The sequence below is a fragment of the Oncorhynchus tshawytscha genome, linkage group LG10 (assembly GCF_018296145.1).
Source record: "Oncorhynchus tshawytscha isolate Ot180627B linkage group LG10, Otsh_v2.0, whole genome shotgun sequence".
Classification (NCBI taxonomy): domain Eukaryota; kingdom Metazoa; phylum Chordata; class Actinopteri; order Salmoniformes; family Salmonidae; genus Oncorhynchus; species Oncorhynchus tshawytscha.
Window position 1 is genome coordinate 23683105 of NC_056438.1, and position 19025 is coordinate 23702129.

The following is a 19025-nucleotide window of genomic DNA, read 5'->3' on the forward strand; positions in this document are numbered from 1 at the left end:
TTTCCAGCTAACTTGCAATGAAAATAACTTTCTGACAAAATTAGAAATGTATAATATCTGGGCCTCTCGTGTGGCGCAGTGGTTAAGGGCGCTGTACTGCAGCGCCACCAGAGAACCTGGGTTGGATGCCGGGCACAGTGCATGCTAACCAAGGTTGCCAGGTGCACGGTGTTTCCTCCAACAGGTGCGGCTGGCCTCCAGGTTGGATGTGCGCTGTGTTAAGAAGCAGTGCGGCTTGGTTGGGTTGACCTTCAACCTTCATCTCTCCCGAGCCCGTACGGGAGTTGTAGCGATGAGACAAGTAATAGCTGTAGTAGCTACTAAAAACAATTGGATACCACGAAATTGAAAAAAAGTATAATATCTGAAAATGTAGCTACCCATATAAATGGATGTACGTCTTGTTTGGCCAGCGTTGTGTCAAGTCACTCCGGTTCACACGGTGAACATGACGTGCGCAGAAAGAAGCCCATCACAACTTTTTCCAACTGATCTGTCTATAGCACCTGCTAAATTCAGGGTGGCAATGTTGTTGAGAAAAGTAGGAATTACTTTTGTAGTGCTTGATGGCTAACGTTATATCTTTCAAAAAAGCCATGGAAGAAAGGATTATCAACACATACTGGGCAGCTCACGTTTAAACAGTAGCATGATAGCAGACCAATCCAAACTCATATCTCGGGATGTCCAGGCCATCCATTATCCATTACATGTTCCAGAAGGCATTTCTGCCCTCCAAAAAACACATTTTGATACAAATAAATAAAAAGGCTTTCAAATGCCTCTTCAGTGGAGTAGTGATGTGCGACATATGCTTAGCTTCCTAAAACGGGTCACATATGTGTATTTGACACTATGTTGAGGTAAAAATCGGAGTAAAATGCTTATATGGATGTCAACCCCAATATATGTTCATGTCATCGTCATCAATCAACTGCATTACAGTTCAAAAAGTACTTTGACTACCACCACCGATTTCTGTATCCTAGCTGTCCTACCAGCTTATACGAATGGAAGTTAGCATTTAGCAGTCAGTTTTTCTTAACCTGAAATCTTCTAAATGTTCTGCAGCGAAAACAGCCAAATATATCCTTATCGGATTTTAGTAACCACATTGTGGGCTTGTTAAAATACATCAATCATGACGGATTTGACAAATATCCACTTTGTTAGATCAGATTTGTTGAATCAGCAGCAATCCATCATCCTTCTATCCCTCACGATCTGCATTCCATTGACCTCTGTACCGCATCTATCCCCATTACCCCCACAATCTCTTTCCAGGAGTTCAAACTCATTTTTGTGTCTTTTTGTGTCTTTTTCCCTACACAAGGTATCATAAAGATGCTTTTTATTTGTGAACTTCTTCTATTAACCTTTCGTCAAAGTTCTCCATGTTTGATGTCAAGGAAGTTGTCAAAGATGTGAGTTTGTGTTTATACAGGATGTACCACCCCCACCTACTATCAACCAGTAATGTCGATGCAGGGCTGTAAGGAGCTATAAGGAGCCCTCCGCATTGTTACAACATTTGGGAGGAGCACAGCATCGCCTCCAGAGCTCAAAATGGCCTCCACAAGCCTCCAGAGGCTCCACAATTGCGTCACTCCCTCCGTATGGACAGCATTTCTGGATCATGCATAAATGGGCTTTTATACTTCAGCCCATATTTCAAACCCTAAAAGCATCAATGCCAATTCAGTGAGTTTATGAAGAGGAGATCAGGTGTAGGAGAAAGTGATTACAGGGCATAACCTCTGGAGCTGATATTGCTTCTACTGAGGCATTACTGTAATGGACATGACAATGGCTGACGAGTGCAGACACAGGTAGCAAGTACAGTACTGACACACTAGCAGTGATGCTAATTAGTAGCTAGGAAAGTGCTAACATAATAGCAGTGTCGCTAACTAGTAGAAAATACAGTGCTGACACACTAGCAGGTGGTGCTAACTAGCAGCAATTACAATGCTGACACACTAGCAATGATGCTAACTAGTAGCTACTACAGTAACACACTAGCAGTGATGCTAACTAGTAGCTGCTACAGTGCTAATTCAATAGCATCAATGCTAACTAGTAGTTATGCAAACAAGAGCTCTGCTACCCGACCCGACCCGAGCCCGATGGACCCCGACATTATATATTAGGTTAGGGCCAGGCAGGGCCTGTTTTTTCCTCAATAACTAGGGTACGGGTAGGGCTCGGATATCACTTAATTGATCATTAACATTTTGAAGCTGAGCCATTTGCTAGTGCTCTGCTGCATAGTACATATCATGGTGTCATAAGTGCTTCAACCTTTGTCCGAGTCCACCGAAATAATAATGTTCCTTTAGGTTTGTCGGAGTTTAGAGTGATGAAAAGTAGCTAGTTTACTGTTCTCTGTCTCGTCATTGAGCAGAACAGCAAGCAGAGGTGTTGCTATGGATTCTCACACAAGCAGAGCCATGCACAGAGTGCATGCAGCAGTGCGAGCGGCACAGGGAGCGAGGGTCAGACAGATGAGCTGCTAAATCAATATTAACGGAGGAAGTTATTTCTGATTTCGGGTTTCAGGCAGGGCCGGGCCTTAAATTTGGCAGAAGCAATCGGGCCTGAACGTCGTGGGCATGGGTAGGGCTTGGGGCTTAAAATGTATGCCCGTGCAGGGCGCTAATGCAAACTACAGTCAATGATAATTAAATAGTAGACAGATGTACAGGATAGTAGACATATAGTAGACAGTGCTTAACTGACAACTGTCTTTGTCCCAGCCATGATCTAGGTTCAATATAGTTACACAAAGATCATCACTTAGACTCCTTGCATCAGCAATGTGGACGTATCTGTTCATTAAAGCTCTAATTAAGCACAAGACCTTCTAGTTAGCATTAAAGTAATGCTACACTCTAAGATGCTACTTAACATTCCATCTGCAATCAGTATTTGGCACACACCTCAGCACCCAATGATCTTTCCCTGACACCCTGACTCTCATTTTGGGCCAACCTTTGGATAAGGTTGAAAAATAAATAAATATCACACAGAGCACCACATCAGTGGCCATTCATCGTGTGTGTCTGTGTGTGTCTAAGGGATACTAGCCTGTGTGTGTGTGTGTGTGTGTGCGTGTGTGTGTGTGTGTGTCTAAGGGATACTAGCCTGTGTGTGTGTGTGTCTGTGTGTGTGTGTGTGTGTGTGTGTGTGTGTGTGTGTGTGTGTGTGTGTGTGTGTGTGTGTGTGTGTGTGTGTGTGTGTGTGTGTGTGTGTGTGTGTGTGTGTGTGTGTGTGTGTGTGCGTGTGTGTGTGTCTAAGGGATACTAGCCTGTGTGTGTGTGCGTGTGCGTGTGTGTGTCTAAGGGCTGCTTTGCCTGTCCCTCTGTCAGAATTTCCATCTTTTGTTCTAAGAGCTGTTCCCCTGCCTCTCACACACACAGATGGCAGAGGGGTCGAAGCACTTTAATGAATTTTCAAAGGGGCAGCATTGGCAATATTAAAAGGAGCGGCTAACCTTCAGCTCAGCTGACACTGGTGTCAGAGGCATGTCATTGTGCATTCACACACATACGCACACACTTACCAAGAATGACAGACTCTTGAGCAGACAAACAGACAGACACACACACATATTTTGTCTGAAAAATTATAACAGAAAAACACAACGGCAACAAAAAACTATACTAAAAAACTCAGTGCTAATTATCCCTGTTAGAGCAGAGGTGTGGACTCGAGTCACATGACTTGAGACTGGACTTGATATAAAATAAAATAACTTGAGGCTTGACTTGGACCTGGAGCCTCAAGACACGGGACTAGACTTTGTCATGAGACTTGAGACCGATGACTACAGGTTCTGTAAACGTTTTGTCACTCATTTTGAGTCACGCTCCATGCAGCCCGGAGACAGTATCGCACTTGCAAAAGCACACTTGGCCCTCTGATTGGATCAGCAAACTATCAATCAACACAGGTCGGGTGAGCTAGCGCAGTGACAAGGTTTAAGGGGGGTTGCGAGTGTGAAACTGAATGGGGAAAGTATATTCTTCATAAATATTTGAATAGGCTACATTTAGCCTACCATTTGTATTTTATATTTAAACCTTATACCAAACCCTTATACTTTTATGTTTATTCAATCTGGTCACTAACATAGGCCTATGGCACAGCACCACATTCGTGTTTCAAAAATATATCATCTGTGCTTCAGAACCAAAAACTTGGGTGTCTTGACTGTCGACCAATGACCAGTAATTAGCATTGACGCGCAATGGCGGGTGTACATATTCAGGTTAGTGACCAGTAAGCTTACTTCACAAGGTCACCAACATTGGGGCATCAAGGAACACTTACTAGCATAGGCCTACCGGTCTTTTAGTATGCCAAAATTGATTGAAATTGATTGATTCATTTACTTATTAAGCTTGAGTGGAATTTGTTGTTAAAATTAATTATTGCATAATCAAAATGTGTTGTAGATAAAATTTTGAAAAGGGGTGTCACGTAGACTCAATAAATAGACAAAGATTTGCAGTTGAACAAGTATATATTTGTATATATTTATTTCTACTTTATTTGAGACTTGACTTAAAAAAACATGTGACTGAACTTGACTTGACTTATTCTTAGAATTCAGAACTTGGACTTGACTGGAGACTCGACCTGCTCTACTTGGGACTCGACTTGATACTAGGACCTTGTGACTTGGTTGTGACTCAAATAATAGTGACTTGGCCCCACCTCTGGATTAGAGTGACAGCCAATGAGTGCTCCGCTCCTGGGTCAAAGGCCATTTTTAATGATGAGCGCATATGGCTGCCACCACACTGGCTAACGAGGGAGCACGGTGTGGTGTAGTGCTTCTGTTCATCCATCTGCCCCATGGTAATGACTCCACCTGGCCTCAGCTGTGCCTCCACACAGGTAGCACAGAAAAACACAAATAAAAAGCAATATGCTTGTTTGAATCCTGCACTACATTGTTTGCTTGTTTGAACTAATTATCTATTCGTTGTGAGGAAAAAAGATCCTGGAGTTGATCGGGTTTGGTGGTGTGCTTATAGTGTTTATTACACGTTTATAGGGGTGTTATGACAGTCTGACTGAGTGAGAAGGTAATGTATTTCAATATCTAGGCTCATTTGGTGTGTGTGTCTTTTATGAATAGTATCTGTATAGATAATGTAGGTCCTTATGCCACATCTTGTTCAGTAAGGCCTAAGCTTTTTGACCCTTTCCACAATACTTCAAGAAGGCACTTTAGGGTCCTTAAGCATCTGGGCAAGGCCTTGATGGTGCCAACCGCCAACCCATCACACAGATGCCCACGGGAATGCCCCCTACTGAAACACATCATCTGAACGGGCAGGCCTGCCCGGCGCAGCCAGAGGCGTCAGGGCTCCTGCCTGTCTCTTTCTCTTTGTTTCCTTGAGCAAGAGGCTCTTTATTGTCCTCTTTTTTCCGAACTCTGGGTCATACTTCACTGAGGAGCCAGAGGCCTCTGATATCTCCCTTCTGATCCCTGATCAAGCAAGAAAAAGAAAGCTGCATTTTTTTAAAGACCCCAAAGTAGTTTTTATTGCCCTGTACAAGGGAATGCCTACAAAATGGCCCCTGGAAGACAAAGCAGACCATGAAAGGTTTTTTTCGACTTCGGCTTTCATGTTTGTATATGTTTATGCACCATCTGCTCCAGAAGAGGTGGGAATATATGTCTCAATCAACAGTACTTTTAATATTCAGGGGATTTGCAGTACTTCCACTCAATTTGATTAGATTACATACATTTGGACAATTATTGAGTTTGTTTTGGGTGGGGTTGCGATAATCAGATCATTGACAATCATGTTCAGTTTATTGGGTGTAGCTTGACGTTTATTATAACTCAAGTATCCAGATATAGGCTGTTCAAGGATTTTATAGAACGGTGTTGAACCTGTGCACCTGCAACCCCGAGTCAGCTGCTGAGAAAACTCCACATCTGCTTCAGTGTCCATAAGTATGCATGGCTGATATACTGTCATGCCTCAGTAGCCATTAAACTGGACCAAGATGATCTGACAACAGCTGATTGAGTTTGAGTTATCTGCTCTTGTGCGTCATGCATTAAATACTTCACTCAAGTCAAAAAGTTGACAAAATGTTCTCAAAAGAGCCAGACAACTTCCGCTAAACTCTATTGGCTCCATCGTCGGTTTATGTAAATTCTCAAAGCTCAAGTCTGTCTGAGCCCGGACCAGCTGTAGCTTCTAACACTTCCTTAACGTCCCTCATCAGAGAGTGTTTACATGGCGTCTGTGAAGGGGGCCCAGATAGTTGCAGTGGCAGCGACAAAAGGAAGGCAGCAGTACAGTAAACCGTTTCTGGCTCTCCTCTTCTCTCTACTCTCTTAGATAGGCATTTTAACAGCAAGCTGGAGCTACGCCAGCAAGCCATTTCAGGCCATTATGTAGAGCTGTAAAAAACAGCTGTTCCCATTCCACTCTGTTGAATAGGTTAAATAGTGACACGGTGGAAACAGCGGCCTTTTCGTCATGGTGTAATTGAACAACATGAGGTGCCGGCGGTCGGTGTAGTAGTGGCTTGGCAAGGCTGTCCGTTGTGTTCATTGCGTTTTGTTTCCAATAGCAACCACTCATGCCACAGCAGCCCACCCTCTTTTGGAGTGATGAAGCCTGAGTGAGAGAGAATTGGTCCCAACAATTGAACCAAAAGCTTGACCCACTGATGAACTGAAATCAGTCAATGGGTTTAAGAGGAGCACACCGACAGAGGCTAGGTGGAAACGAGTTGGCTATTGTCACTCTCACGTGGCTATTGAATGAGCTCATGTCCAGTGAGGTTAACACAGATTTAAGTGGAAAAACACCAACACATTATACCTCAGTCCCAAACGCTGCCTGTGATGTGCTCAGTTACAAAACACTGTGTGTGTCCACTTGTAATAATCACCGGATTGACCGCCACATACATCTCTAAATCCCTGTTGTCAACAGAGAAACGGCAACATAGGGATATAGTTCTCGGATTTCCTGCCATGTCAAAAGTTTCCATATCTTATAGAGGTTCCACACAGCATAACTAAGACTCCGAAAGCAGCTTATCTGCTTGAAACAGGGGGAAAAGTATCATCCTCTCTTTGTTTTTCCTTATTCACATTGTGGGTTTAAGGAGACTCACAAGAGCCTCTGTCATCCTCATGCATTTCTTTTCACCAATCCCCCACTGGCCTAATCCACTTAGAGTTGGCCTGTGCTAGCTTTACTCAAGTTTATTGGTGAGGTCATATATTTCTAATCAATGCATCTCAATTCATTGCAAGAACAAAACTCACTATTAAAACACAAAATGTGTTTGATGGAGAGAAAGTGTTGACATATATATTTTTTCAATAAATGATTGCGAAACTGCCTTTCCTGTCTGTTTGGTAATTTAGTAATTGTACGTGACATTGCTTATCCTGTTTTCTGTCATTCTCGAACGCTACAAAGTTAAGTTGTACAACATTTCAAAGGGCACTATTGATCTGTTACTGTATGTGTTGCACAAAACTCCCAATACATCCCGTTATCTTTCCCCCATTGTCTCTGACTGTCTCTCTTTCTCCCATTACAGCCCGTTATCTTTCCCCCATTGTCTCTGACTGTCTCTCTTTCTCCCAATACAGCCCGTTATCTTTCCCCCATTGTCTCTGACTGTCTCTCTTTCTCCCAATACAGCCCGTTATCTTTCCCCCATTCTCTGACTCTCTCTTTCTCCCAATACAGCCCGTTATCTTTCCCCCATTGTCTCTGACTGTCTCTCTTTCTCCCAATACAGCCCGTTATCTTTCCCCCATTGTCTCTGACTGTCTCTCTTTCTCCCAATACAGCCCGTTATCTTTCCCCCATTGTCTCTGACTGTCTCTCTTTCTCCCAATACAGCCCGTTATCTTTCCCCCATTGTCTCTGACTGTCTCTCTTTCTCCCATTACAGCCCGTTATCTTTCCCCCATTGTCTCTGACTGTCTCTCTTTCTCCCAGTTCAGCCCGTTATCTTTCCCCCATTGTCTCTGACTGTCTCTCTTTCTCCCATTACAGCCCGTTATCTTTCCCCCATTGTCTCTGACTGTCTCTCTTTCTCCCAGTACAGCCCGTTATCCTTCCCCCATTGTCTCTGACTGTCTCTTAGGAAGTGTCTCTCTTTCTCTCCCAATGCAGACATCCATGTCATTAAAACCTCAGGGGTTTCTTTTAGCTCTTGAAATCTGACATCACCCCTGCCCTCCCATCCTCCCACGTGTCCAATTTTACCAAACGTGGTTCCTGGAGGTCTCCAGCCACGGTCCCTTGTTTAGCAACAAAAGCAACTGACAGTGTCAGTGTGTGTTTGAAGCAAACAGTATATTAATGAATACCTAAGCACAAGGAGTTTGAGTCCTAATTTAGCCTAAAAAATGAGCCATTCCTCTGTGACTAGGCCAACTTGGCATTGTATTCACGTTCTCCCAGCACAGTTGATCCCAGGAGATTGTATACACCAAAATGCAAATAGATGCGAGGAGAAAAACATAATCTGTGATAAATCAAATTACTTGAAAATGATGCTTAGCAATACAGTATGTCTCTGTGAGCTCTCCAAGCAATGCTTACCCGCGGAACAGCTTCTGAATGAACGTTTCGTGTGAGCTGAAGAAGTCGTCAGCTCCCTCTCCGTGTCTTTGTTTTATTGTAACATTTACAACCAAAGCAAATCTGTTCTTGGGAGCAGTAAACCCGTAGAGGGAACAGTTTCTGATGTAAATATAGTGAGGTAATGGAAATGTATTTCTCAGACTTGTCAGGGAGGGTTGTCGAGGCGAGCACCTGCTCGCGTAACTCCCCTCTTCATGAATCTTAGCCAAAATGAATGTCAGGGAAAACAGCAATGAAACTGAAGATGTGGCTAAATCCGACTATTTTATCTTGCCGGGCTTCTGCGGTGGGAAGACCTTAAGGCCTTCATAAAGCAGACTAAGAGACAGAGATGCCGTCGTATTATAACTCCGGCGCCCCAGACATCAGCTGTCGAAATAACAAGCGCTGGGTTATATAAGGAAAGGTCGTAGCACAAAGGGTTAGAGATATCTGAGGCCCTCTAAATTACTTCAAAGACATACCAGTGGAAGAAGGTGGTGTGTGTGCGTGCGTGCGTGTGTGTGTGTGCGCAATGGTGTTGAGGTGAACACTTGGTCGTAATGGATGACTGCTGCCCACTTTTGTCTTTATTATTGGTCTCCTTCCCTTGGAATCCGAGGAAACACTGACAAATATTAATGCCAGTTGTGCAAACTTTGGATCCTCGGGGGAGAAAGGTCCGACGTTTCATGTCAGTCGTTTAATAAATTACAGACCCCTCTTGACAGCGACTATTCTTAACCTCCAGTCGGCACCAACGTATGGGACATTTTTCAGGAGCCGGTGACAGCTTTAGCCTGCGTTGAAGTTTACTCTGCTGTACATTGTAATTTGCTGACGTTTCTATTTTTTTCTCCCTTCCTCCTTCTCTCTCTTTCTTTCCCCACCTACCGCTTACAGATGTGACCATCCGTTCCACAATAGGTAAGTCTCATTTTGTTATTTTCCCAACCTAACTACTCCTCAACAGTGAGACGTTTTCAGTGGCAACTCATTGTGTATCCAATCTCAATGCTTAAGTAAAGGAGGGAGTAGGGGAGTGGTGGGGTAGATACTGCTGTTTACTCAGGAAGGTGTGCAACGCTACGCCATCCCCCCCTTCGTTTTCCCACGTGTAAGAGCGCCAACACACAAGCTAGCTATTTCTGGCAAACGGGTTATGCTCTCAGCGGCTTAAATTGTATTCAAATGAGAGTCAAATGAGCCAGATTGTTCAAAGAGGATCCGGCAGTGTTGACTTAAACAGGGAGCCCAGGTATCTATTTCCAAAGACATAAACTATAGTAAGGGGCCACTGGTGATGAACGTTTCCCCTGCCACAGCTCCCTTCGCCATTTCTATCACACACCTCTGTGGTATGACAGGAAGGCACTATCACCATGGTGATGGCTTCTCTATGAGGACAAGGAACTATTGAAATATTGGACAAAAAATATATATATATTCTAATGCAGTTCATGGCCACTGCGTATCTCAAGGAAGTGGGTGCATCACACTTAAAGTGGCCTTTTTAAAGGATATTAACAAATAACAAAGGAGACCGTGTCATGCCCTTGTCCTATCATAAGGAGCGATGCACCACAAACATTTCAATTACTTTCAAGGACAAATGTGACCGACCGGCTCAAATCGGTCTTATGTAGCAAAATTTGAAATTGTGTTTTTTACTTTGGATGAAAGTAGAGACTCAGAGCTACAAAATGGTACATCATACACTACAGTTAAGGATCAATGGGAAAGTAATTCTGCTTTGAAAGTTGATAAACATCTAAACTCACTTTTAAGAAATGGCCTTTGAATGTTTTGTTAAACCAACTGGAGAGTCCTTCTTTGTCTACACCTATTCAGCATCATTCACACCCTCTTAAACTTTAGCCCCACCCATCTCCCATTGAAATATTGGACAAAAATATATATATATATTCTAATGCAGTTCATGCCCACTGAGTATCTCAAGGAAGTGGGTGCATCACACTTAAAGTGGCCTTTTTAAAGGATATTAACAAATAACAAAGGAGACCGTTTTCATGCCCTTTTCATATTGAGCATTCTGTACTAACAGCAGTTAAGCACCCAAGCTAACCTTCTAGCTACTTCCAGACACAAATGAGAGAACAGCTCACTAAACATTACTCGCCCTAGCAGAGCTGGTTAGGCTGTTATGTCATCCAGAGTGTTAGTGACTGCAACTGTGCTGTCAGATTGTCCGTAAATTCAGAGAGTTTCGCTCTCGGAGCCAATGAGTAGGGTTGATCCAAACGTTCTGACCTCACAACGGCAGTCAAGCAATGAAGCTAACTGGCTAACATTGGCTAGCTTGCTAGCTATTTCCAGACACAAATTTGAGAACACCCCACTCTGACCATTTTACTCGCCCTAGCAGAGCTGGCTAGACTGTTTTTATGTTATCCAGAACGTTGGTGAATGTAACTGTGCTGTTGGCAACATTTTAATTAAGCTTTTTTGACGTTTACTGACGTTTATATTCAAAAGGTGTTGAGCGTTCGTAAATTCAGCACACTCAGACGAGAGAAGATGGCCAGATTGAATTTACGAACACACCCGAAATGGTTACTTGCATAGTGGAAGCTTTTTTTTAAGACATGTAGCTAACTAGCTAAAGAATAAACCATAATTCTAACTCCTGACATTACTACCCTGCATGAATCTGCAGGTAGCTAACCAACCAGGTTCAATGTTAGCTAGCTAACATTAGGCTATAACTAGCCAAGCAAATGGCTCTGAGATACGAATAATAAGATCATACAGGTGTTTTCTCCATCTCCTTAGCTATCATACTTAAATTCCACTGAATTCAAAACTCAGTCCTTGAGAAAGTGGAGAGCAACACTTATGCAGTTTTACTACGCGATACATTAAAACAAGTAATGTTAGACAGGATCACCTACACATACTGATCAGCTCAAGTTGACAGAAGCGTGCTATATGGCAGACCAATCCAAACTCATCTCTCGGCATGTCCAGCCCACTCATTATCTCAGCAAATCATGGCTAGAGGGAAGGTTGCTGCCTTACTTATACAGTAGTGTAACCTTTAATTATGGAGCAAAGAAAATAAGCTAAGACACGACAGTACAGTAAACTCTGGTTCCTTTTCCAGTTGTTCCAGTGTTGAATGAACAGCCTATTGAATGAACAGTATAGGTGCACTCACTCAGCCTGGTTCCTCGGTGCATACAGCCCTAAAAGAGTACGGGAGCCTGCACCAGTCCGGAAGGGGTCAGATACATGATTGAATCCCCCATAGCAGGACCCCAAAAATGGGCGGCGTGAGCCGTCAACTCAATGATAATGTATAGAGGGGAAAATCAATGATCTCGTTCGCAAGGTAGGAGGGAGGAAGTGGTCAGGGGAGCAACATTGGACAGTCGCTATACTCCCATAGCATGCTAACCTATTGTTAGCTTAGCCTCCTTGAATAGTGCATGTTAAATGCTCTCTTCAAGTTAGCATTCCTGAATGAGCTTTAATATAATGATGCATTAGAGCAGGAGGGAAGTCACCTTGTGGTGTAATTGAAAACACAGTGCCACTCTGCCTAACCAGTCGGAGCATTTGGGGAGAGGTTCTGGTCCGGCTCTCGTGCTTTGAGAGGCGGACAGCAGTGAACGACTGATTGACTGCTTGGAGAAGAAAACCCCTGGCTAGTTGGGAATTTTAATTACCCGCGGGAGGCCAACAGATGGACATTTACCGAGAACCTTGCTGGTCGACTTAGAATGTGTCAAACATCTGTGTCAAACATCAAACATCAACCACCAGGCATCTGTGGGGGTTGTGTTCCCAGGTTCACGTCCACTATGGCAGAAAGAGAGCACTCTTTGGTGGACTAAGCACGATTGAAACCAAATGGTCTTTATTTATGCCGTTTACCATGATTCAAGGTTAGAAACACAAATACATACTGCTCATTATTACGGATACATGTTTTGGACACGTTTGCCACATTGACAAAATAATATATAATGCACTAATTGATTGATAATAAATAGTCATCTGAATAATTAAATGTTTACTATGAATAACATTATGTAGTAATGTTGTTTGGGCCCATTTACTGAGTACCTGTAAATATGTGCCTGAATCTTATTAACCTTTTCAGACCTCTTTTAACTCTGATCATTCATTGACTTAAGTACCTTCCAGTCTCTTCTCAGGAGCAATGTAATATTCTTTCTGTTCATGTAGAAAAAGTCATTTTTCATTGGAAGGTCTGTCATTTTGACAAAAAAAATACATCCCGGGTTTAATCTCGCAAGTCTTGCAATTATTTATCTCCAGTCATTTCATTTGACAGTCATCAAATTAGTACTAATCTCTTCATCAACGTTTACTGTTTTTGTCCATATGGGAAGTTTGATAGAGATGTCAGAGTTTGGGTATGTCCTTGAGCAGACAGTTCCTGATACATCTCTGCCAATGAATCATACACAGCAGGTGTTTCTCCAGGATTTACATCATCATGGCAGCGTACCATCTCGTTTCATTGACCCCTCTTTTATTTCCACCATCTTGGGTCTTCCTCCCAACACGATATAGCAAGTCAAGAGCATGCTTCGTTCTTTCCCTAATTCTTGAAGCTCTGTCCTTTGAATGTGCGTCGAAATGTCCGGGATTCAAAGGCCTACTCCTTTTTCATAAGCACTTCAAATAGAAGCTAAAGGCAGGAATGACAATTGGGTTCATTATGCTTGCCGAGGAACAAGGGCTCCAAGCAGTCGGAGAGTGAGAGCAACTGAGCGACAGTGAGAGTACAGAGAGTTCATCTTTGTTCGCTCCACAGTGAGTAAAAATAACACCTTCAGTTCTTTAGAAAAGCTGGGCGCCAGTTATTATTGTATTATGCCATGCATGCCTTTCATTCAGGTAGAAGTTGTGCCATGCTTGATCAGTGTTTCAGTGAGTGGTGGCAAAGGAAGTGATTGTCGGCTGGATAAGCAAACACCATTACATTGTTAAATTCTATAAATAGGTGACAGGCTCCATGTAAAGTGCATCGGGATGCTGTTTGCACCCTGACTTTCCCGTGAAAGGCCAATCATAACTGCTTAATGTTCAAATTGATGTGACATCATACTAGTACTGTAGGTGCTACAAAGACAACTGCCAGGGAGACAACTGACATTAGATTATCTACGAATACATTGTTAAAATCATCATTCTATATCTAATTTGACCTGATTACCAAATTTCATCCACTGCTAATACATTAAACTGTATTGCTTGAATTGTCCCATCATGTTCATATAGGTATCTACCTTTATACGACTTATCGGTTGTAATATCTAAAAAAAAAAACACTAAGAATAACTAAGGGATTTTGTAGTACAAGCAGATACCCATAGACTTCCAGTTATTGTGCTAACACTAGTTTGCATTTGCTTGCGAACCTACCTTTAACTTCCTTCACAATGGACATAGAGACATAAAAATGGTATCCACCAGTTCATCTGACTCTGGGGAAGTAGATAATTGCCAAAATCCCGATATATCCCTTTAAAAGAGGCTTCATAAGATTCAGGAAAATAGGCATTCGTCATGTTACAGCTGAGTCGTACATTTTAGGAAAGGTACCAGAAAAGGTCTTTGTTCCATGTGTCATTACAGTCAACTCATGAGTGCCAGAACTGAGCCAGCAGGTACGCTGTGACATTAAATATTATTATGACACGAAGCGTCTCGACATTTGCCAGTTTATTAGGAGTGGTGGGATATACACACACACACACACACACACACACACAGTCTCACACATACACGTGTCCCCGCAAGTGTGGCTGCTGTTTGTAACAGATGGCTCGTCTTTAACTTTATAGGAGACAACGATGTCACTGGCAAACGCGATAAGTTGTCTCAGTGCCTGGGGAGAGCAACATCCATCAGTAGCTAACAGCATATGGTAAAGGCACATTAAGGTCTCCCTCTCTCTTTCTCCATCTCTCTCTTTCTCCATGACTGTATCTGGTCCTGCATCCGGGCCTCAGATCCACACTTCACAAGAGAGAGAAGGGGTAGCACCAAGCATTTGGATTCCAAGCTTTGGCCCTTTGGTCCCCTTACCGTGTTCAATTTGTATTTTTAGCCAATGGGGAAACTTTTACAGAACACACTGAACTGAGCAAAAGTATTTTTTTTGGACACAGTAGAAAGAACAAAGGCCTTCTGGTTTGTTGCAATGTCACAACCAGATTACGAAACCACATTGGCATGCATTGGCGTGTGTCAACTGAGTCTTAGCTTCACAACTCCCTTTCCCCCTTGAGGACATTCTTTATGGCATCACCGATAGGGAAGTATGCCGGTGTTGTTTACCATCATCCATTATGCATTTGACTCCATAGTGTGCAACCTGGTTGATTCTTCTCATACCCAAAGCATGAAATTGAACTCGCTCCCACCCCAAACAGGGAACCTCTACCACTCTTGTTCACCCTACGTCAGCATTCAAAGGCCAGACACACTGCGATATAGGGCTGTGCTGTGTTAACCCCTAGGGCACTCCCCACTCAGCACCGTAGCTGACTTCCCTGACATAGACTACATTAACTCCCAATTTAGACTTGTTCTTTTTAAATATGCCCGTAAGGAGCTATTTTAATCAACCCGTTGCGTTTAATGTTCCCTTCATCCACTCCTCGCCACTTGTGTCGACATGTCGTCTAGTCCACCCTCTGACTTGTCTTTTATGCTACAGTGTGTTTAATCATTTCACTTTTATTCATGCTATGTAAAGAACCGTGCCCCTTTTAACTCTGAAATTGCTCCCTTTCCGATATGTCACAGCAAGGGTTCCCTAGCTCTCTCGTTCCCCAGCCCTGTCTGTATTGTTAGTCCAGAGTTTTTAATTAGTCCAGTTAATTATCTGCTCTTTGAAAGTATGATTTCTTTGTGCCTGTATGGTTCCGCCATTAAACCAAACAATGACGATCAAAGAACTGACACATACAAAAATCAGTTGTCCAAAAGGCTGTGGCATTATATAACGAGTACCACACCAAGGAGTGTTGTTGACGTGCTAGAGTAGAATCAGAAATGTTGAAGCATTCTTTTGATATCTTGCCGTTAATATGTCATGCAGAACCATGAAGGAACAAGACACATGATATAGAGACACCAGTCACATTTCATCCATGATTACTGACCAATAGTCATCTCTGGATTACTGACCAATCGTCATCTCTGAGTACAATAGCTGAATGACTACAGACACCAGACAGCCGTTTTCACTCCTAATAATGTAAGCATGGCCTCGTCTTTGGCATGTCTTTTAGACACATGAATACAAACCAACATTTTGCTGGCAGGACATTGGAGGTTGACGAATGTTGGACGGAATCCGCCCCTCGCTCCCTGAAGGTCAAATGTCAGAGGTTATTCTGTGACCCATCCATCTGCCATTCTGGCTCTGATTCTGGCACATAGGCTGGATGTTCTTTTAGTCAGGTGGAATATTTCATGTGTGGCCAAGCAGAAACATCCTGGTTTCAATGATACTCCAGTCTTTTCACCTGTAGGTGTAACTTCCATTCCCAGCTTGGTCCATGCTTGGTCAAAGCCTGATGTCGGCCTAATCAACCTGGATTAGTTTAGAAAACCTGTGGTTCCTTTGTTTCTTGTTGTTGCTTTGTTTTTGGGGGAGATGCAGATGTGTAGGATTTTGTTTTTTTTGTTGACTATCATTGCTTTTGAACATAGATTGAGACTATATTGAGTCTCTTGAAGCAACGTTACATGGTTTATGGATTTGAATTGCTCTAAGGGAAAGCTTATATGGAGAGTGCTTTAGTCACATGCTCCACAGCTGTGAAATGCTACTCTCATGTTGTTCTCTGGTAGTTGCTTTTTCCGCAAGGCCACTATTTACTGTCTTCCTGCCTCCCAGAATGAGATCTGAAACCAAAGAAAACATTTCCCATGTCGTCCAGGCCTGTTTTTATTCACATTTTCAATGCGAATCCCTGAGTCTTTGTTCAAAGTGACACTTTCAGTGCAGTGACAAATGAACAATCTAGCACCTGATACTGTAAATCCTCTACCAGGAGCGTTCTCAAAACTGTGAAATACTTATTTTAATCAAGAACCACTAAGCATCCAAACTCTCCTATTTTTTTTATTTGAATGAGGCATTTATATTCGCTACATCCACAGCCATACATGCTCTAGCCCCATGGGTTCTGGTATGGATTTTAAAAGAGCTATGTATTTACTCTACAGAGCTATCTGTACACAGAAAGCCTCTATGGAAGAGTGGCTCTCTCCACGCACTCTCTCTTGACGTACTAACACCAAAATAGAATCCTTCTGCCATAATTGGTCCGCTGTGGCCTGCCACACATCGAACCAGGTCTGTGCTGAATAAGACGATCCAGGTTTTATGGCAAAGAGTCCTTTTAGTCCCCTGGCTACTGATTAAGACTATTGGAAGATGTTCGTACTGTAGGGCATTTTCTCCACTCGTTACCCTGACATTCTTTCGGGTCAAGTAAGAAAATCAGTACAGTGATTTGGTTTTTGCTCCAGGCCGGTACAAACTGAACCCGAGGGCGTCTAGTAGTGTACCCTTCACATTGTAGGTTGAGCACAAGCACAACATGCAGTGGGGTTGTCAATCAGACCCGTAGCACACAAGAACAATAATTTTTCCTCTCTTTCAATTTAGGTCATTGATTCCCTTTTTAACTTTGTTAGTAGTGTGTCCATATATGTATGTTAAAAGGACAACCTTGTCCCACACTCAGAGGCTTAAGGGCCATTGAAACAGAAGGGGTATGTGCTGCCTGAAATACAAATAAGCTGTACTATATACAGTTCATTTTTACAAAGAAGTAATGAAAATATTTTACATTTGGCCTTCAGTTCCCCCTAAAAAAGGTAGGTGCATGTCACCTCTGAAAAAGCAGTACTTATGGTTGTAATGTGAGCATTATCAGTGTTTTTATTACACTGTCAACATTATTGCTCCAGAATTTATTTAATAATTATTTCAGTTTGAGAACTAAGTGCAAATGCGAGGCCATCTGTTAGCATCATTACAAAGAACAGTGTGTTTGGAGGATAATGTGCGATTGCTCCCATTAAGCAAAGTTGACATCTCTTTATTTACCTACGGTCCTCTGCCTTTCCCCACTCTCTTGCTGCTGAAATGTATCTGGGGCCGGTAATCGCTTCACTCGGAGGACGGGAGAGAAAGAAAAGCGAGATATGCAGGAATAACAATCTAACTAACACTGCACAACCTCAAGACACTGAATAATCTTTGACGCATGCCATTACTCCTCTCTCTAGGTTTTTGCCCTGAACCGTTCCTATTTTTACTCGTGTTTTTTGTCTGGTTAGCACACAGTGGAATAGTGTATCTGGTTTCTAGTTGTGGTTTTATATCATTGTGGTTTGGGTATGATGTCATACATCTGATTGTGTTATAGTAGTGACAGATTGGTCTTGGTTATGTCATGCATCTGGTTGTGTTATAGTAGTGACAGATTGGTCTTTGTTATGTCATGCATCTGGTTGTGTTATAGTAGTAACAGATTGGTCTTGGTTATGTCATGCATCTGGTTGTGTTATAGTAGTGACAGATTGGTCTTGGTTATGTCATGCATCTGGTTGTGTTATAGTAGTGACAGATTGGTCTTTGTTATGTCATGCATCTGGTTGTGTTATAGTAGTAACAGATTGGTCTTGGTTATGTCATGCATCTGGTTGTGTTATAGTAGTGACAGATTGGTCTTGGTTATGTCATGCATCTGATTCTGTTATAGTAGTGACAGATTGGTCTTGGTTATGTCATGCATCTGGTTGTGTTATAGTAGTGACAGATTGGTCTTGGTTATGTCATGCATCTGATTCTGTTATAGTAGTGACAGATTGGTCTTGGTTATGTCATGCATCTGGTTGTGTTATAGTAGTGACAGATTGGTCTTGGTTATGTCATGCATCTGATTCTGTTATAGTAGTGACAGATTGGTCTTGGTTATGACATACATATTGGTAACAGTAATGACATTGTTCTGGGGTGAAATACTAGGTTGTGGTATGCATGATTGAAAACTAGTCATTGAAATGATTTGTCATCCAAGAGGATACTGAAACGCTTCTACAGTAACTACACTCAACTAAAACAGCTGTAGTCAGAGGATGCTTAAAGAAGGTCACAATTTCAACTCATCCGAGGCACAATCTTTTTGTGTGTTAACACCTAATGAAATTGACTACTACACGCGTTCGGTAGTTTTATACCGTCGTGGCACCCGCTCTAGTAAAAGACTCAATTCCATTCCAACGGTACCAGGGAGCGATTGTCTCCCGCGACAGTTGGTGTCATCAGTGACTGAACCGTTTTAATTACGCCGTTGGAACAGGTAATTTACA

At 42.6% G+C, this 19025-nt stretch overlaps 1 protein-coding gene across 31 annotated transcripts in view; it reads left to right on the plus strand.

The window, feature by feature from the left end:
- Positions 1-19025, plus strand: part of LOC112259973 (receptor-type tyrosine-protein phosphatase delta) — a 600208-nt gene that overhangs the window by 153409 nt on the left and 427774 nt on the right. For all 31 annotated transcript variants that reach the window (XM_024434700.2, XM_042328371.1, XM_042328363.1 and 28 more), the window contains exon 4: positions 9534-9557. The gene's annotated coding sequence lies outside the window, so the exon portion shown is untranslated. The remainder of the gene's footprint in view (positions 1-9533; positions 9558-19025) is intronic.